Genomic DNA, 16,904 nt, shown 5'->3' on the forward strand with positions numbered 1-16,904 from the left:
TTTGCCAATTAGTCCTCTCTGAATTTTCCTTATTTGGGATTTTCTTGGAAAAGATAATGGTTTGCTATTTCCTTTTTCTGGCTTCAGGCTCAGTCCTCTATCTATTGATCCACTTAGCTTTTCTGTTTTAAAGCTATTATTTAATTAGAGTTATTAATCTCTACTTTGAAAATATGGAAACTGATTCTTACAGGGACTAAGTGATTTGCCCATGTTCACACAATTAGCAAATATTGGAGGACAGATTTTCACTCAGGGCTTTATCACTTCAAGATCAGCATTTTGTATGATACTATTTTGCCTTAAGCAAAGTAGGCACTCCGATGATATTTGTACAACAAAATGTATGTAATAGTTTTCTCACTTTTCCCTCTACATGACCTCAGTTGATTCTCACAAAAACCCTGTAAGACTGGTAAAACTGGAATTACTCTTGTTTTTTAGAGGAAGAAGCTGAGACTCTCAGAGGTTGCTTACTCTAGGTCACATAATTAGTAAGGTAAGGAGTCTCAAGTAAATATCAGCTATTTTTTCTAACTACTGGACCAATACATGCTATTGTAACTCTTAAGAATTATTGTCTGGTTGGCTGATAGTGCACCATCCCTCCACCATCCCTCTAATGATAGTGCTAAATAATTAACTGTTGAGTGAGCTGGAATAAATAAGAGCAGTACTTTCCAAAAAAATCAATTCTATCTTACTCTTCAGTGAGACTACTTTGTAGGTGTTTAGTGTAGTCTAATATACTTAGAGTGAATACAAATGCCTTGCCAACCCTCCAAGAATGATATGCTTTTACTTTTCTCTTTCAGTATTTTTGCAGTTGTATTCTGGCACCTACTACCAAGAAATAAATTAGCTTTTCAGTCTTTCAAGCTGGCAATTACATTTGTGTGTGGTGTGTATATGTTACATGTGTAGTGTGGTAAGTATAGAAATTATGGTGAGAGAATTGAAGATATTTGATAATTTAACTTGAGGTTGTGAGTAACTTTCTGAAGTTGACTTTCTTTTTTGTGCTCTCTGAGGTATGGAGGTGGCACATAGACCCTTTCTGACCATTGCAATTCATAGTCAATGAAACATTAGAACTAAGGTATTGTGAGGAAAAGGGAATGGTTGCTTTAGATCAATCAAGAGAAGATCTCCAAGAGATTAAAGATCACAGATAAAGAATACTAGCCCAATCTGTTCCTCCATTTAACATTTGAGGAAACAGGTGATAGGACTTATCTAAGGTAACTAACAAATGTTTCCATTGTATTATGTTGCCTTTTTATATTACAAATCTTGAGTTTTGGAATAAAAGTTATTTACCTTCTCCAGCCATTTATTAGCTCCTCTATGCCAAAGTCAATGTAAGAAAAACTTTACTGATCTTTAGGAAGTATTTTTACACCCTGCATTGTCAGATGGGCAAAACAGTGCTGGGAATGGTGAGTGATGGCACTTTATGCTTATTACTGGCTTCAGGGAGGTTCTATGAAGTAGCTGGGATATACAAGGTGGTAGCCAATGAAGCAAAACCCATCTGGAGTTTACTAACCATTAGGATTTTGCAATGAGGTAGAACAAATGTAGAATTTCCTGGATTTATTGTCTCATGGTGCAGATATATCCATCTGGAGAAAAATAAGAGAGGTGGGGGGAGACAGAAAGAGACAGAGACAGAGAGAAAAAGAAAGAAAGAAAGAAAGAAAGAAAGAAAGAAAGAAAGAAAGAAAGAAAGAAAGAAAGAAAGAAAGAAAGAAAGAAAGAAAGAAAGAAAGAAAGAAAGAAAGAAAGAAAGAAAGAGACAGAGACAAATAGAGATAGAGAGACAGGAAGAGACAGAGACAGAAAGATACACAAACAGAGAGAAAGAGACAGAGAGAAAAATACTGAGACAGAGAGAGAGATGGAGGGAGAGAGAATAAACCTTTTTAAGGAAGTTTGAGCTTAGAGTTGCTAAAAAAATGGTCTTTGCTGAAGCACTTTTTTAGTTATAATATATTGCCCAAATTTAGATTGAAAAGTCACCAATTCTATTTTATTGCCTTTAAATACTTTACCAGACCAGAAAGATATTATCTTCATATTAAAAAACAAAAGCAGCCCTGAGTCTAAAAAAATTCAGAATTTGTGCTTTCTTTCTTCATGAAAAGGTGCTAAATATGCCTTAAAAAAGATTAATGATTTTTGTAGCTGAATTTGGTACAAGATCTAGAAGGAGATATTTTTGAAATCAGAGAGATTTAGGTTCAAGTACTATCTCTGCTAAATATTACTTGTGTGATCATGGGGCAGTGACACCATGGAGAGGCAATATATTACAGTAGAAAGAGCACTGATTCTGGAGTAAGAAGATCTGTGTATATGATGATTCTAATACTGGCTGTGTGACTTTGGACAAGTCATTAACCTCTTTGGGCACCAATTTCTTCAATTAGAATATTAAGGAGTTAGACTAAATGGTTCCTAAAGTTCCATCTAGCTTTAAATCAATGTTCGTATGATCCTATGAACTTAACCTTTTAGTGTGCAAGGCAAATTTAAATTTTTAAGTTACATAGGGGCTTCTTATCTGCATCTGTGAAAGGAATTCCCTTTCATCTTTGAAATCATAATATGGACATCACCTCACAAATTCTTAGAAAATATATACATTATCTATAGCTTACCACCAACTCCCCCCCCCAAAAAAAAAAAAAACCCAACAGTGTGAATTACTGATTGCTTACCAGGTCATATAGAAAAATCCCTAAAATGAAGGTTTATTATTATTTGGATTAGGAAAACTACATATTCATAATATAGGCCTTTAATATAATATAATTAACATAGGCTTGTATAAGAAAGAAATGACCACCCATCTGCATTTATTTTTCCTTTTGTGTCCTTCAAATTATTTTTTTCTTCTCTAATAATTCTCCATTTCCATCCTCTTTCCTTCACTGTACTATTATTCTTCACATGCAGCTTGCTTATTCTCTCTCTTATTCTGTCTCTTTCTCTTTTATTCTCTCTCTCTATTTTCCTCCCTTTTTTTCCTCCTTTTCTCTCTTTATGTTGACATGCATCTTGTATCTTTAATATCTCCCATTCTATTGGGTCTTTTTCATCTGCCTACAAGCACAGTCAGGTCTCCTCAGTCTTAATAACTTTCTCTTAACCCTTATGTCTCAGCTGTCATCCCATTTCATATCATTTCTCCCCATTTATTCCTCCCATTTATTCCTCAACTTTTAAAAATAGTTAAATATAACTAATAATCATAACTGACATTAATATAGAATTTTCAGTATTATCATATTTAATTTTAACAACAATTCAATGAACTATCATCAAAAGATCATACATTTAAGCCAGAAGATATTTTAAAGGCCATCTAATAAAATCCATGATTTTAAAGATGCAGAACCGACAGGACCAAGATTTGAACTTTGATGCTCTAAAGTAAAATCCAGAACAATTTTTATAGTACCATAATGAATCACAAAAGAAATTGACTTCATTTTTTTCAAAAGGTGTTATTTCTATTTTAAATGTGACAAAATAGAGACTCAGAAATATTAAATTTTTCTGTAATAATACAGACATCTCTAAAATATGACCCAAACTTCTATTTTATTTGAGTGATGTCCATATCCCTCCTCCTAAAATATTTTTTGTCTCACCATCACTACAAACTAAATTTAAGTTCAATTCCTTTCCATCATATCATAATGCCTGTCTACACCAAATGTCTCTGTTTGCTCCCTACCCATTTATTCCATTCTACATTTTCAATTTCATTATATATTTTGATGTTCTAAGAACTCTGTAATTCCTATAGTCTATTTACCACTGATTGGCCCCTATGCCTTTATAAACCATCCTTTTCCCACTTGCACCTGTTATATTACTATGTAAACTCAAATCCATTCTCAATGACACTGTTCTTTGCTCATCTCCATCAGGACAAATGCCACTGAAAATGCTTCCCCAGAGTGTTCTTATCTATTCTCTTTATATATACTTATGATGATTCTATGACTACAAGTGCATCTTTTAGTCCAATTGTTTTGTTCTTTTTATTCATTCTTAACTGTTATATAAATGTGGTTGTGACCTGCTGATATGCTGGAATTCCAAACTTGATTTGTCTGGGATCTGGCATTTTATTTTCTTCCTTGGGATCTACTTTTTGTTGGATGAAAGAATTTGTTTTGGGACTCGTACTCCATACTTCTTCTTGTCATTATTCATTTACAATGTTTCACAAAACCATCTGGAGTTTTCTTGGCAAAGATTGTGGTGGGTTATCAATTCCTTCTCTAGTACATCTAGAGTAGGACTATACAATATTAAAATTAGAATAAATTTTTCTACCAAAATAAGCAGTTGTCATTTTTTTAAAAAAAGAATTAATCATTTGGTGCCATGTAGACCCCACAAAAGGGCTTGTTTCCTTGTTTGATGCTAAAATTTTCTGTCTTCAGTTAGTTTTTATTTATAACATTGAGAGAGGCTATTAAATTAGATTTTAGGAAAGAGTATTCAAATTTCTCAAAAAGAATGGTTTTTTTATGGTCTTCAGAAATACACAGGAGGGATTATCTTTGAATTATTTGAATTCTTCAAGGCTTATCAATATTTAAATATATGCAATCTAGGTTACCTAATATCATTTTTAGCAAAAAATATTGGGCTTACAAGTTTATTTTATGAGCTATGTGCAATAAATGAGAATCAATAGTTGTAATGAGGAGTCCGGAGAAAGCAACTCTGATGATTACTGCATAAATCTATTTGATAGTCAGGCATAGTACATTAAGCTATATGGAATCTACAAAAATAAAAGCAGGCAGAGAATAGCTTGCCAGTGATACCATTTTATTTGTGCCTTTCTGAGAGGGAAAGCAAACAAAAATAAAATAAAATAATCATATTCACTTCATATTCTACCTGAGATCTAATAATGTAATTATTTTCACTAGTTTCATTTTAATTGTTCAGAATAAGGTACTAATACTTTCATTTATTCTACAATGACATCTGTGAATAATGAAGATGGGGGGGAAGCATCAAGCACTAAAACTACAACTTATCTCATACTTGGAAGATTTGGATTCAGGTCTTTATCATCATTAATGATGTGTCTTTGGAAAACTTTCTTTGACTCTCTAAGATTTTAGTTTCTTTTGCAAAATGATAGGCTTAATTAAATCATCAACAAGGTCCCTTATAATTCAGAATGTGGTTATAAATATTTAATAAACTACTCTCTAGAAAAATATGTATCCACAGTGTACTTTTAAGTTTAATCTGAATGGTTAACATTTTCTCCACTTTCTTAAGTCTAGACAATCAAGACCATAAATCAAGTTCAAATTTATAGTATGTGCTGATTTCTGAGATGTAAATATTGTCACACAGAATATATGAGCAGATTCTAGAATAGCTCTGCTTCTAGCTCTGTGATTCTTTTTACTTTTAGTTATACAGGTTATATCTAATAATATAATAGTCATTTATGTTTCAAATGGAGTTAACAAAAAATAGTAATGATGATGACCAAAATAAGTGGATGATAGCTAGCATATGTATTTTAAGATTTGCAAAGTACTTTATAAGTATTGTTCCAATTTATCCTCAAATTGACTCTGAGAATAGAAGCTATTACTATTCCAGCTTGATAGATGAAGGAATTTAGGTATGTTAAGCAACATCAACCCATTCATGATTACTCTGATTCAATGATTCCTGAATTCATTTAAATGTACCATTATTTAGACCACATTTCTCCAGTTTGCATACAAGAATATAATGAAAAGTTTGTCCAAATGTGTCACTAAAATCTAGGTTTACTAAGTCTATAGCATTCTATTCCTTTGCCAGTCTCATAGTCTTTCAGAAAAGAAAATGAAGTTAGTCTGAGAAGTCATGATGGATTGCATTAATTATTGCCTTGCCTAGAAGACATTCACAAACTTTCCATTTATTAGTACATTATAGAATTTTTCTGTCACTGACACCAAACTCACTGACCTATAGTACCCTGATGATTATTTTTCCTTATTATTGAAAATCAGGATATGATCCATTCTTCTACAGTTAGAGAGAGGAAAAATACTTTCAGGGAAAAAAAAACTCCTTTAAGATGAACAAGTTAATCATAGCTCACAGGTCTTCCCTTTTCAAATTTTACCTCTTCAATTTATCTTTATTAAGGATGGAGTCATTTCCTTTCCATTATTTCAATGAGATCTTATTATTTCAACTTCAGGGATCAGTTTCTCTTTTTTTTTTTCCTCTATCTTTTTTGTGTGATGAAAATTGTTATTAATTCCATTCAAGAATATATTTTCAAACTTGGTCTTGCTCTTGAGCTCCATCTAGCCACACAACATCAAATGCATTTTGGCATTTTATAATGAATGTTTTAAGTCATGGACCACAAAAGACTCCTAGGGAAGCATAGGGAAGTGTGGGGCAGGAGTTGAAATAAGAAATAGACTATTGAAAATTCAGAAGGAGGTTTCCAGATGAAAAACTTTGAGATGCAGAAATATTTGTAGAGGAGCTGGATGTTAAAGAATTATGGGTGCATGGGCAACCTTTTATCTGAAGTGTTGGGAATAGTTTGAATGAGACCTTTATACCTAGTATAAAGTAATAGTACATCAAACTGCTTTGTTGGCTGTCATCTTTAGGAATGTGATCATTCTAGTCCATAGTCTTGCTCTAAGCATTCAGGCCTTTGTAGGATTATAAAATCTCAAAAAGAAACAGAGAAGAATATATGTGTTGTTGCTTAGGATGGTCAAAGTGAGCTATAGGTGTTATCTCAATCTCTGGCTGGGACAAACTGCTCTTAGTATACCTGAACTGGGAAAAAAGTATTCATTGGCAGATAGAATATATTTCATGCCCCATGATATGAGAATTCAATATAGCATTCTCTATTACTTGTTTTATCATTAATCTATCTTATTGCTAAGAGCAATGACTAATTGATCTTTTAACAAACCCCTCAGTGATATATCAGAAAGGATGGCACCTAAATTGAATAGAATAGCATGGTTCTATTAAAGCCAGCTATCTATCCACTATTCTAAGGCCTAAATAATTAGGATTCAGCCCAAAATGCATAGACTGCAATTCTCCTCAAAAGGAGTTTCATGAGGTACTTCAAGACCTAACATTCCTCAATTTTGCTAAGGTTCCTTTCAATCTATCAATGAATCTTTCACCCAACCTTTAATGCCCACCCTCAGATGCCTTCTTGTGCCTTGACAGACAGAATCCTTTTACTGTTGCACTTCATTAACATGCACATCAGTTTCACTGATGAGAAACTCTCCTGGGTAAATCAATTTTTCACATAATTTAGCTTTAATTAGATCTATGTAGCCAACTGGAAAATTAAGAGTTTTTTTGAGGGGTGGCTTTTATTGAGGTTGGAGGTATCTTTATTAAAAAATTGATCAAAGTGAAGTTGCTTTTAGAATGGATTAAGGAATTGACTGATTTTTTTGGATCAAGCTTAGTAAGCTTAAGCCAATATTAATAGTAATAATAACAACGATAATAATATATTATAATATAATAACAACAATCAACTTGTAAAGGATTTAGGAAACTACTCTTTTTGAATTCAGTTTGGTTCCTGAAGAGAAAAGAAAAAGAACTTTTGACCATGAAAAATAAATCCATGTGTGAAGAAACTAATTTTCCGCATTAAAATATGAGGACAGACATATGTTTTAAGATTTCTAGAATAAGAACAATCTTTCAGGTGAAAGTATAAAATGACCTGTTTGAGGGCAGAAAAAATTGCTAAAGCTATATAGGACATTATGATCTCTCAGATCATTTTCATGTGACTATTTTTAGAGTCTGAAAAGCTACAACTTGCAAAGTTGAAAATGAATAATTATTTGGAGATTACCAGAAAATTCACAACTGATAAAACATTAGACTTTGTGAATTTTATCTCAAAAGGGAAATATGTCATTGACCTATTAGGAGGCTTTTGAACCATTAGAAGCAAAGAATTAATCAAGACAAGAGAAACTGAAAATAAAGTGGAAGTTATTACCAAGAATATTCAACTGACAGGAAGACTAATTGTTGGCCTTGGAACCAATTGATTGGCAGAGAAGTATTGTTTTATGGATTGTCTATAGAAAAGGTTGGGAGTGTGCTGGTTGGAAGAGATGCATAATAGTTTTTTATAGCATTATCTATTGCCTTGGTGCTATCTGTGGTTTAAGAGAGTAGAAACATCTCAGAGATTCCTTGTTGTTGTTTTTACTATCCCTTTTTCAGAGGAGAAAAAAAAGAGAGAATGTTAGATACAACAGAATAGGTTTGAATCTGATCCACAATATACAGTACTTCCGTGTGAAGAACGGCTTGAACTTATCTGCACTGTTCAGAGTCATCCTATAGGAACTGTGAAGTTCCTTGACTTATTATTAAAGTATAACATTTTAAAAAATAATTCTTTTAAGTATATTTATGAGCTAAAAGAGCTTGTCTCTGCTTCAGCAGTTTGAAATATGTAAGAGGAATGCATTTGCCCAACAAGAGAGCCGTGAAAAACAGAAGGGGAATAGCTAAAAGAAAAAAATAGAAATTTATGTGGTTCAAATTGTTATTGAATAGAGCAAGGATATTATGGCTTGAAGTTCAGAGGTGTGAGTTACCTTAGCACATAGAATTTCTTCATTCATGGGCCTCCCTATTGGGTTTAATTTGTTTTGCACATGTTTATCTGCCTACTTCTCTTGTGGACATCAAGTATATAGGTAGGAAAGGATGATGTACATTTATGTGTGGATATTTCGATTATTCCTGAAGTAACTTCACATTGAGTGAATGTGTTATGATTAAAACTAATGTTGTCAGAATTTGTGAATTGGAAAAGGTAAAGAAATCCCAGGAAAGTAGTATTTGTGAATTAGAAAAAAAAATAACTCACTAAAAAAAATTAGTGAAATGGAAAAAATTCCATAGAGCAAAACAACTCATTTAAAAACTCAATTGGGCATATACAAAAAAAAGTAAAAAAAAAAGCTAATGAAGAAAATAACTCATTAAAAATCAGAACTCAACAAATAGAAACAAATGATTCCCTGAGACATCAAGAATCAGTCAAGCAAAACCAAAAAAATTAAAAAATAGAAAGAAATATTACATACCTATTTGGAAAAACAACAGACCTAGAAAATAGATCTAAGAGAGATAATCTGAGGATTATTGGATTTCTATAAAATTATGATTAAAAAAAGAGCCTAGATACTATTTTATAGGAAATCATCAAAGAGAACTGCCCAAAGGATAGAACCAGAAGGGAAAATAGGCATTGAAGGAATTTTCGAACACCTTCTGAAAAAGACCCTAAAAAAAACAAGAAAAAACTCCATGGAATATTATGGCCAAATTTCAGAACTATCAGACTAAGGAAAAATATTACAAGCAGCAAGGAAAAAACAATTCAAATATCAAGGTGAGAGAATAAGGGTCACTCAAGATCTGGCTGCATCCACACTAAAGGATCAAAGAGTCTGTAATATGATATTCTGAAAGGCAAAAGAACTTGGAATGCAGCTAAGAATAAACTACCCAGCTAAGCTGAGCTTTTTCTTGCATGGAAGAAGATGAACATTTAATGAAACATGAATTTCATTTGTTTCTAAGGAAAAAAACAGATCTAAACAAAAAGTTTGATCTCCAACTAAGAGAAGCAGAAAAAGGTAAAAGGAATTCTTGAGAACTGTATTTCTGTTGTGGATATACAGAAAGTCCACATGTATAATTTGATTTTACTAAAATAACATAAAAAGGGAAATAGAAATGGAAAGGGGATAGTATCAGAAAAAGGGAAAAGGGGAGATAAAAAGAAGAAAACTACATCCCATGAAGAGGCAAAGAAAACCTATCATATCTGAGGGAAATTAGAGAGGAGGAGGAACATTGTATGAATCTTACTCTCATCAGAGTTGGCTCAAAGAGAAAATAATTGACATATTTGTTTTACAAAGAATTCTCTCTCACCTCATTAAAAAGTGGGAGAGAAAAAGGGAAAAGGAAAAGAATAATAAGGGAAGGGTACAAAAAAAGTGGAAGGGATTTAAAAGGAGGAGGGAGGAATACTAAAGAGGGAGGGCTGCAAGTGGGACCCATAAGTTTAATACTTGGGAAGGGATTCAGGAGGGCAAAGGAAAAAAAAAGCATAATCCGGGGATATTATGATGGCAGGAAATACAGAATTAGTAATTTTAACTGTAAATGTGAATGGGATGAACTCTCCCATTAAGGGGAGGTGGATAGCAGACTGGATCAAAAGTCAGAACCCAACAATATGTTGTTTACAGGAAACACATTTAAAGCAGGGAGATACAAACAGAGTAAAGGTAAAAGGCTGGAGCAGAATCTATTATGCTTCAGGTGAAGTAAAAAAAAGCAGGGGTAGCCATCCTTATCTCAGATCAAGCAAAAGCAAAAATTGATCTAATTAAAAAAGATAAGGAAGGAGACTATATCCTGCTAAGGGTAGCATAGACAATGAAGCAATATCAATACTAAACATATATGCACCAAGTGGTATAGCATCTAACTTCCTAAAGGATACGTTAAGAGAGTTGAAAGAAGAAGTAGACAACAAAACTATAATAGTGGGAGATCTCAACCTTGAACTCTCAGGATTAGATAAATCAGATCACAAAACAAATAAGAAAGAAATTAAAGATGTAAATAGAATATTAGAAAAATTAGGTATAATAGATGTTTGGAGAAAACTGAATGGTGATAGAAAGGCGTATTCTTTCTTCTCAGCACTTCATGGAACCTATACAAAAATAGACCATATATTAGGACATAAAGATCTCAAAATTAAATGTAGGAAGGCAGAAATAGTAAATGCTTTCTCTTCAGGTCATGATGCATTAAAACTATATTCAACAAAAAGTTAGGGGTAAATAGAGCCAAATAATTGGAAACTAAATAATCTCATCTTAAAGAATGATTGGGTAAAACAGCAAATTATAGACACAATTAATAATTTCACTCAAGATAATGACAACGATGAGACATCATACCAAAAATCTATGGGATGCAGCTAAAGCAGTAATAAGGGGTAATTTTATATCTTTAGAGGATTACTTGAATAAAATAGAGAAAGAGAAGATCAATGAATTGGGCTTGCAACTTAAAAAGCTAGAAAAAGATCAAATTAAAAACCCCCAATCAAATAGTAAACTTGAAATTCTAAAATTTAAAGGAAAAATTAATAATATTTAAAGAAAAAAATTATTGAATTAATAAATAAAACTAAGAGTTGGTTCTATGGGAAAAAACAATAAAATAGACAAAACTTTGGTAAATGTGATCAGAAAAAGTAAAGAGGAAAATAAAAAATTGCTAGCCTTAAAAATGAAAAGGGGGAACTTTCCACCAATGAAGAAGAAATTAGAGCAGTAATAAGGAGTTACTTTGCCCAACTTTATGCCAATAAATTTGATAACCTAATTGAAATGGATGACTACATCCAAAAATATAGGCTTCCCAGATTAACAGAGGAGGAAATAAATTGCTTAAATAGTCCCATTTCAGAAAAAAGAAATAGAACAAGCTATTAATCAACTCCCTAAGAAAAAAATCCCCAGGGCCAGATGGATTCACATGTGAATTCTACCAAACATTTAAAGAACAATTAGCCCCAATGTTATATAAACTATTTGAAAAAATAGGGAATGAAGGAGTCCTACCAAATTCCTTTTATGACACAGACATGGTATTGATACTTAAACCAGGTAGGTTGAAAACTGAGAAAGAAAACTACAGACCAATCTCCTTAATGAATGTTGATGCTAAAATCTTAAATAAGATATTAGCAAAAAGTCTACAGAAAATCACCTCCAGGATAATACACCATGATTAAGTAGGATTTATACCAGGAATGCAGGGCTGGTTTAATATTAGGAAAACTATTAGTATAATTAGTATAATTGACCATATTAATAATCAAATTAACAAGAACCATATGATCATCTCAATAGATGCAGAAAAAGCATTTGATAAAATCTAACATCCATTCCTACTAAAAACAGTTGAGAGTATAGGAATAAATGGACTATTCCTTAAAATAGGAGCATAAATTATAAATTAGAGGAACATAGGATAGTTTACCTTCTGAATCCAATTCTTCCTGTGCAACAAGAAATTTGTTTCTGCACACATATATAGTATCTAGGATATACTATAACTATAACACATTTAGAGTGTATGTAACTGCCTGTCATCTAGGGGAGCTGGTGGAGGGAAGGAGGGAAAATTAGGAATAGAAGTGAGTGCAAAATATAATGTTGTAAAAAAATTACCCATGCATATGTACTGTCAAAAAGAAGTATAATTATAAAATTAATTTAAAAAAAAACTGTCATAGTGATTGGTTTTTGTATAAAGGGGAACTATATTGGGAGTGGCTCAATAATTATGGCGGCAATTTGTGAAAGCATACTCCACAACTCTTAAACTCATGAAAGAGTTTGAATCAGAGATATGCCCATTTGCATCACTGGGAACCCCAGACTGCTTGTGTTGCTTGTGTTGCTTTACTAAACCTAACTTTTCAGTTTCATTTTGTATTAATGTCTTTTAACACATTTGCTATCATGTAACCAAATCAGATGTGTTACTATTCTTTTTTATTTAGCATAGTAATTTTATTCATTTTTAGTATTCACTGCTTTATGAATCATGGTGGGCAAGAAAAATCAGAACAAAAGAGTTAAACCATGGGTGAGATTGAAAAAAAACAAAAACAAAAACAGAAAAAGAAGTGAACATAGCATGTGTTGATTTACATTAGGTCCTCTTAGTAGTTTTTCTGGATTCAGGTGGCATTTTATGTCCAAAGTCTATTGGGCCAGGCATGGTGGTGCCCACCTGTAGTCCACCTGTAGTCCTAGCTATTGGACTAGACTGGACTGAGCTGGAGGCTTGTTTGAGCCCAGGAGTTCTGGGCTCCCATGTATTATGTTGATGGGATGTCTGCACTAAATTCCTCATCAATATTCTCCTTGGGAATGGGGGAGCAACAGGTTGCCTAAGAAGGGGTGAACCAGCATACATTGTAAAAGGAGCAGGTCAAGGCTATTGGGATTGTCTTGGATAATTGAACTACTGAGAAGAACCAGAACTTTTATAGTTGATCATAACACATTCCTGTTGTTATTGTGTACAACGTATTCTTGGTTCTGCTTGTATCACTCATCATCAGTTTATATAAATCTTTCCAGCTGTTTCTATAATCAGCTTGTTCATATTTTTTTAATAGAATAATAATATTCCATTACCTTCATATACCACAACTTGTTCAGCCATTCCCCAATTGATGGGCATCCATGCCTTTTCCAATTCTACCACAAAAAGAGCTACTACAAACATTTTTTTCACATGTGGGTCCTTTCCGCTTTTTATGATTTCCTTGTGATACAGATCCAGGAGTGACTCTGCTGGGTCAAAGAATATGCACAGCTTTATGGCCCTTTCGGCATAATTCCAGATTGTCTCCAGAATGTTTGGAACATTTCACAATTCCACCAACAATGCATGTATCCCAGTTTTCCCATATCCCCTCCAACATTTATCATTATCTTTTTCTATTGTCTTAGCCAATCTGAGAGGTGTTAGTAGTACCTCAGAATTGCATTTCTCTAATCAATAGTGATTTAGAGCATTTTAAATATGACTATAAATGATTTTAATTTCATTATCTGAAAAGTATCAGTTCATATCCTTTGACCATTTACTCATTTGGAGAATGACTTGTATTCTTATAAATTTGACACAGTTCTTTATATATTTTAGAATTATCAGAAATATTGGCTGTAAAGGTTTTTCCCAGCTTTGTACTTTTAAATCTTGTTTCTACTTGTTTTGTTTGTGCAAAACCTTGTAAATTCAATGTAATCAAAGTTGTCCATTTTGCCTTTCATAATGTTCGCTATCTAGTTCTTTAAATTTCTCCTTTTCCCAAAGATCTAATAGGTAAATTATCTCTTGTTTTCCTAATATGTTTATGGTATCCTCCTTTATGAACAAATTATGTATCCACTTTTACCTTATCTCAGTATGTAGTGTGAGTGGAAAATAATATGTCAAAAACTCAGCAGTTTCTGACATATTATTTTCCAATTTTTCCAGAAATTTTTGTCAAACATTAAGTTCTTATTACAGAAGCTGGGATTTGGGGGGTTATCAAATATTAGATCGCTATAGATCTTGATTATTGTATCATGTTTATCTAATCTATTCCATTGATCAACCACTATTTCTTAGCCAGTACCAATGGGTTTTCATTTCTGCTACTTTATAATATAATTTTAGGTTTGGTACTGCTAATCCACTATTATTTATTTATATTTTTCATTAATTTCCGTGTTATTCTTGACCTTTTGTTCTTTTTGGCAGTTTGATTGGTAGGCCAATTTAGGCAGAAGCATCATTTTTATTATATTAGCTCAGTCTATCTAGGAACAATTGATATTTTCTCAGTTATTTAGATTTGACTTTATTTGTATGAGAAGTGTTTTTTGCAATTGTGTTCATATAGATCTTGGGTTTGTATTGGCAGGTAGGCCCCCAAGTAGTTTGTTTTGTCTACAGTAATGCTAATTGGAATTTCTCTTTCTATCTCTTGCTGATGGGCTTTGTCTTTAATACATGGAGATGAAGATAATTTGTATGGGTTTATTTTATATCCTGCAACTTTGCTAAAGCTGTGAGTTATTTCCAGTAAGTTTTCAGTTGATTTTCTAGTATTCTCTAAATATATCATCATATCATCTGCAAAGAATGACAGTTTTATTTCCTCATTGCCTATTCTAATTCCTACAATATTTTTTTTCTTTTCTTATTGCTAAAGCCAAAATTTCTAGCACAATGTTGAATAGTAGTAGTCATAACAGGTATCCTTGTTTCACCCATGATCTTATTGGGAATGTGTCCAACTTCTTTCCATTACAAATAATGCTTACTGTAGGTTTTAGACAGATATTGCTTGTTACTTTAAGAGGAATAACTTTTATCCCTATATTCTCTAGTGTTTTTAAAAGGAATGGATGCTGTATTTTGTAAAAAAAAAATTCTGAATCTATTGAGATTATCATCTGATTTCTGTTGGTTTTATTATTGATATGGTTGATTATGTTATAATTTTCCTGATATTACACTAGCCCTACATTCCTGGAATAAATCCTACTTGGTCATAATGTATTATCCTGCTGATAATTTGCTGTAATCTCTTTGCTAATATATTATTTTAAAATTTTGCATCCATATTCATTAGGGAGCTAGGTTTGTAATTTTCTTTCTCTGCTTTCCCCTTCCTGGTTAAGGTATCAATGGCAAATTTGTGTCATAGAAGACATTTGGCAGTAATCTTTTTTTTTTAACATCAATTTTTAAAATAGTTTACATAATATTCGAATAAATTGTTCCTTAAATGTTACTTGTAAATCTGTCTGTTCCTGGAGATTTTTTTCTTAGGGAATTCATTATTTGTTCAATTTCTTTTTCTAAAATAGGACTATTTAAGTATTTTATTTCTTCTTTTGTTTACCTGGATAATTTATATTTTTGTAATATTTGCCCATTTAGATTGTCAGACTTTGATGCCATAGAGTTGGGCAAAATAGCTTCTAATTATTGCTTTAATTTCTTTTTCATTGGCGATAAATTCATCCCTTTAATTTTTGATGCTGATGATTTGTTTTTTTTTCTTTCCTTTTACTAATCAAATTAACCAAAGATGTATCTATTTTGTTAGTTTTTTCATAAAAAACAACTCTTAGTTTTATTTATTATTTCAATGGTTTTCTTGGTTTCAATTTCATTAATCTCTCCTTTGAGTTTCAAAATTTTTAATTTGTTATTTAATTTGGGATTTTTAATTTGTTCCTTTTCTAGCTTTGTTGATGCCTAATTCAGTGATCTCCTCTTTCTCTATTTTATTTATTTAGCTATTTAGAGATACAGAATTTCACCTAAGAACTGCTTTGGCTGCATCCCATTGGTTTTGGTATGTTGTCTTATTATTGTCATTTCCTTGGATGAAATTATCTATTGTTTCTGTGATTTTTTTTTGTTTGATCCATTCATTCTTTAGAATGAGATTATTTAATTTTAATTTGATTATTAGTCTATCTTCCCCTGGCCCTTTATTGAATATAATTTTTTTTGGCATTGTGGTTTGAAAAAGAAGCATTTACTATTTCTGCCTTTATGCATTTGATTGTGAAGTTTTTAAATGCCCTAATACATAGTCATTTCTTATAAAAGTGCCATGTACTGCTGAGAAAAATATGTATTTTTTTCTATCCCTATTAAAGTTTTCTCAGAGGTTTATGATATCTACGTGTCCTGGCATCCTGTTAACCTCCCTAGTTTCTTTTACATTTATTTTGTGATTAGATTTGTCTGATTCTGAGAGGGGAAGTTTGAGGTCCCCTACTTCTTCCTATAAGTGGCTTATAATCTTTTCTAGGAATTTGTCTGCTCGACCACTTGGAGCATACATATTTAGTATTGTTACTTCATTATTTACGTTTCCCTTTATCAAGATGTATTTTCCCTCCTTATATCTTTTACTAAGATCTATTTTTACTTTGGCTTTATCTAAGATCAGAATTGTTAACCCTGTGTTTTTTTGTTTGTTTGTTTTTTTACTTCAGCTGAAGCATAATAAATTCTGTTCAAGCTTTCTTACCTTTAATTTGTATGTTTCTCTCTATCAAATGTGTTTCTTGTAAACAATGTATTGTAGGATTCTGTTTTTTTAATCCACTCTGCTATTTGCTTCTGTTTTACCTAAGAGTTCATTCCATTCATATTAACAGTTATGATTACTAGCTCTGTATTTCTCTCTGTCT

The sequence above is a fragment of the Sminthopsis crassicaudata genome, chromosome 2 (assembly GCF_048593235.1).
Source record: "Sminthopsis crassicaudata isolate SCR6 chromosome 2, ASM4859323v1, whole genome shotgun sequence".
Classification (NCBI taxonomy): domain Eukaryota; kingdom Metazoa; phylum Chordata; class Mammalia; order Dasyuromorphia; family Dasyuridae; genus Sminthopsis; species Sminthopsis crassicaudata.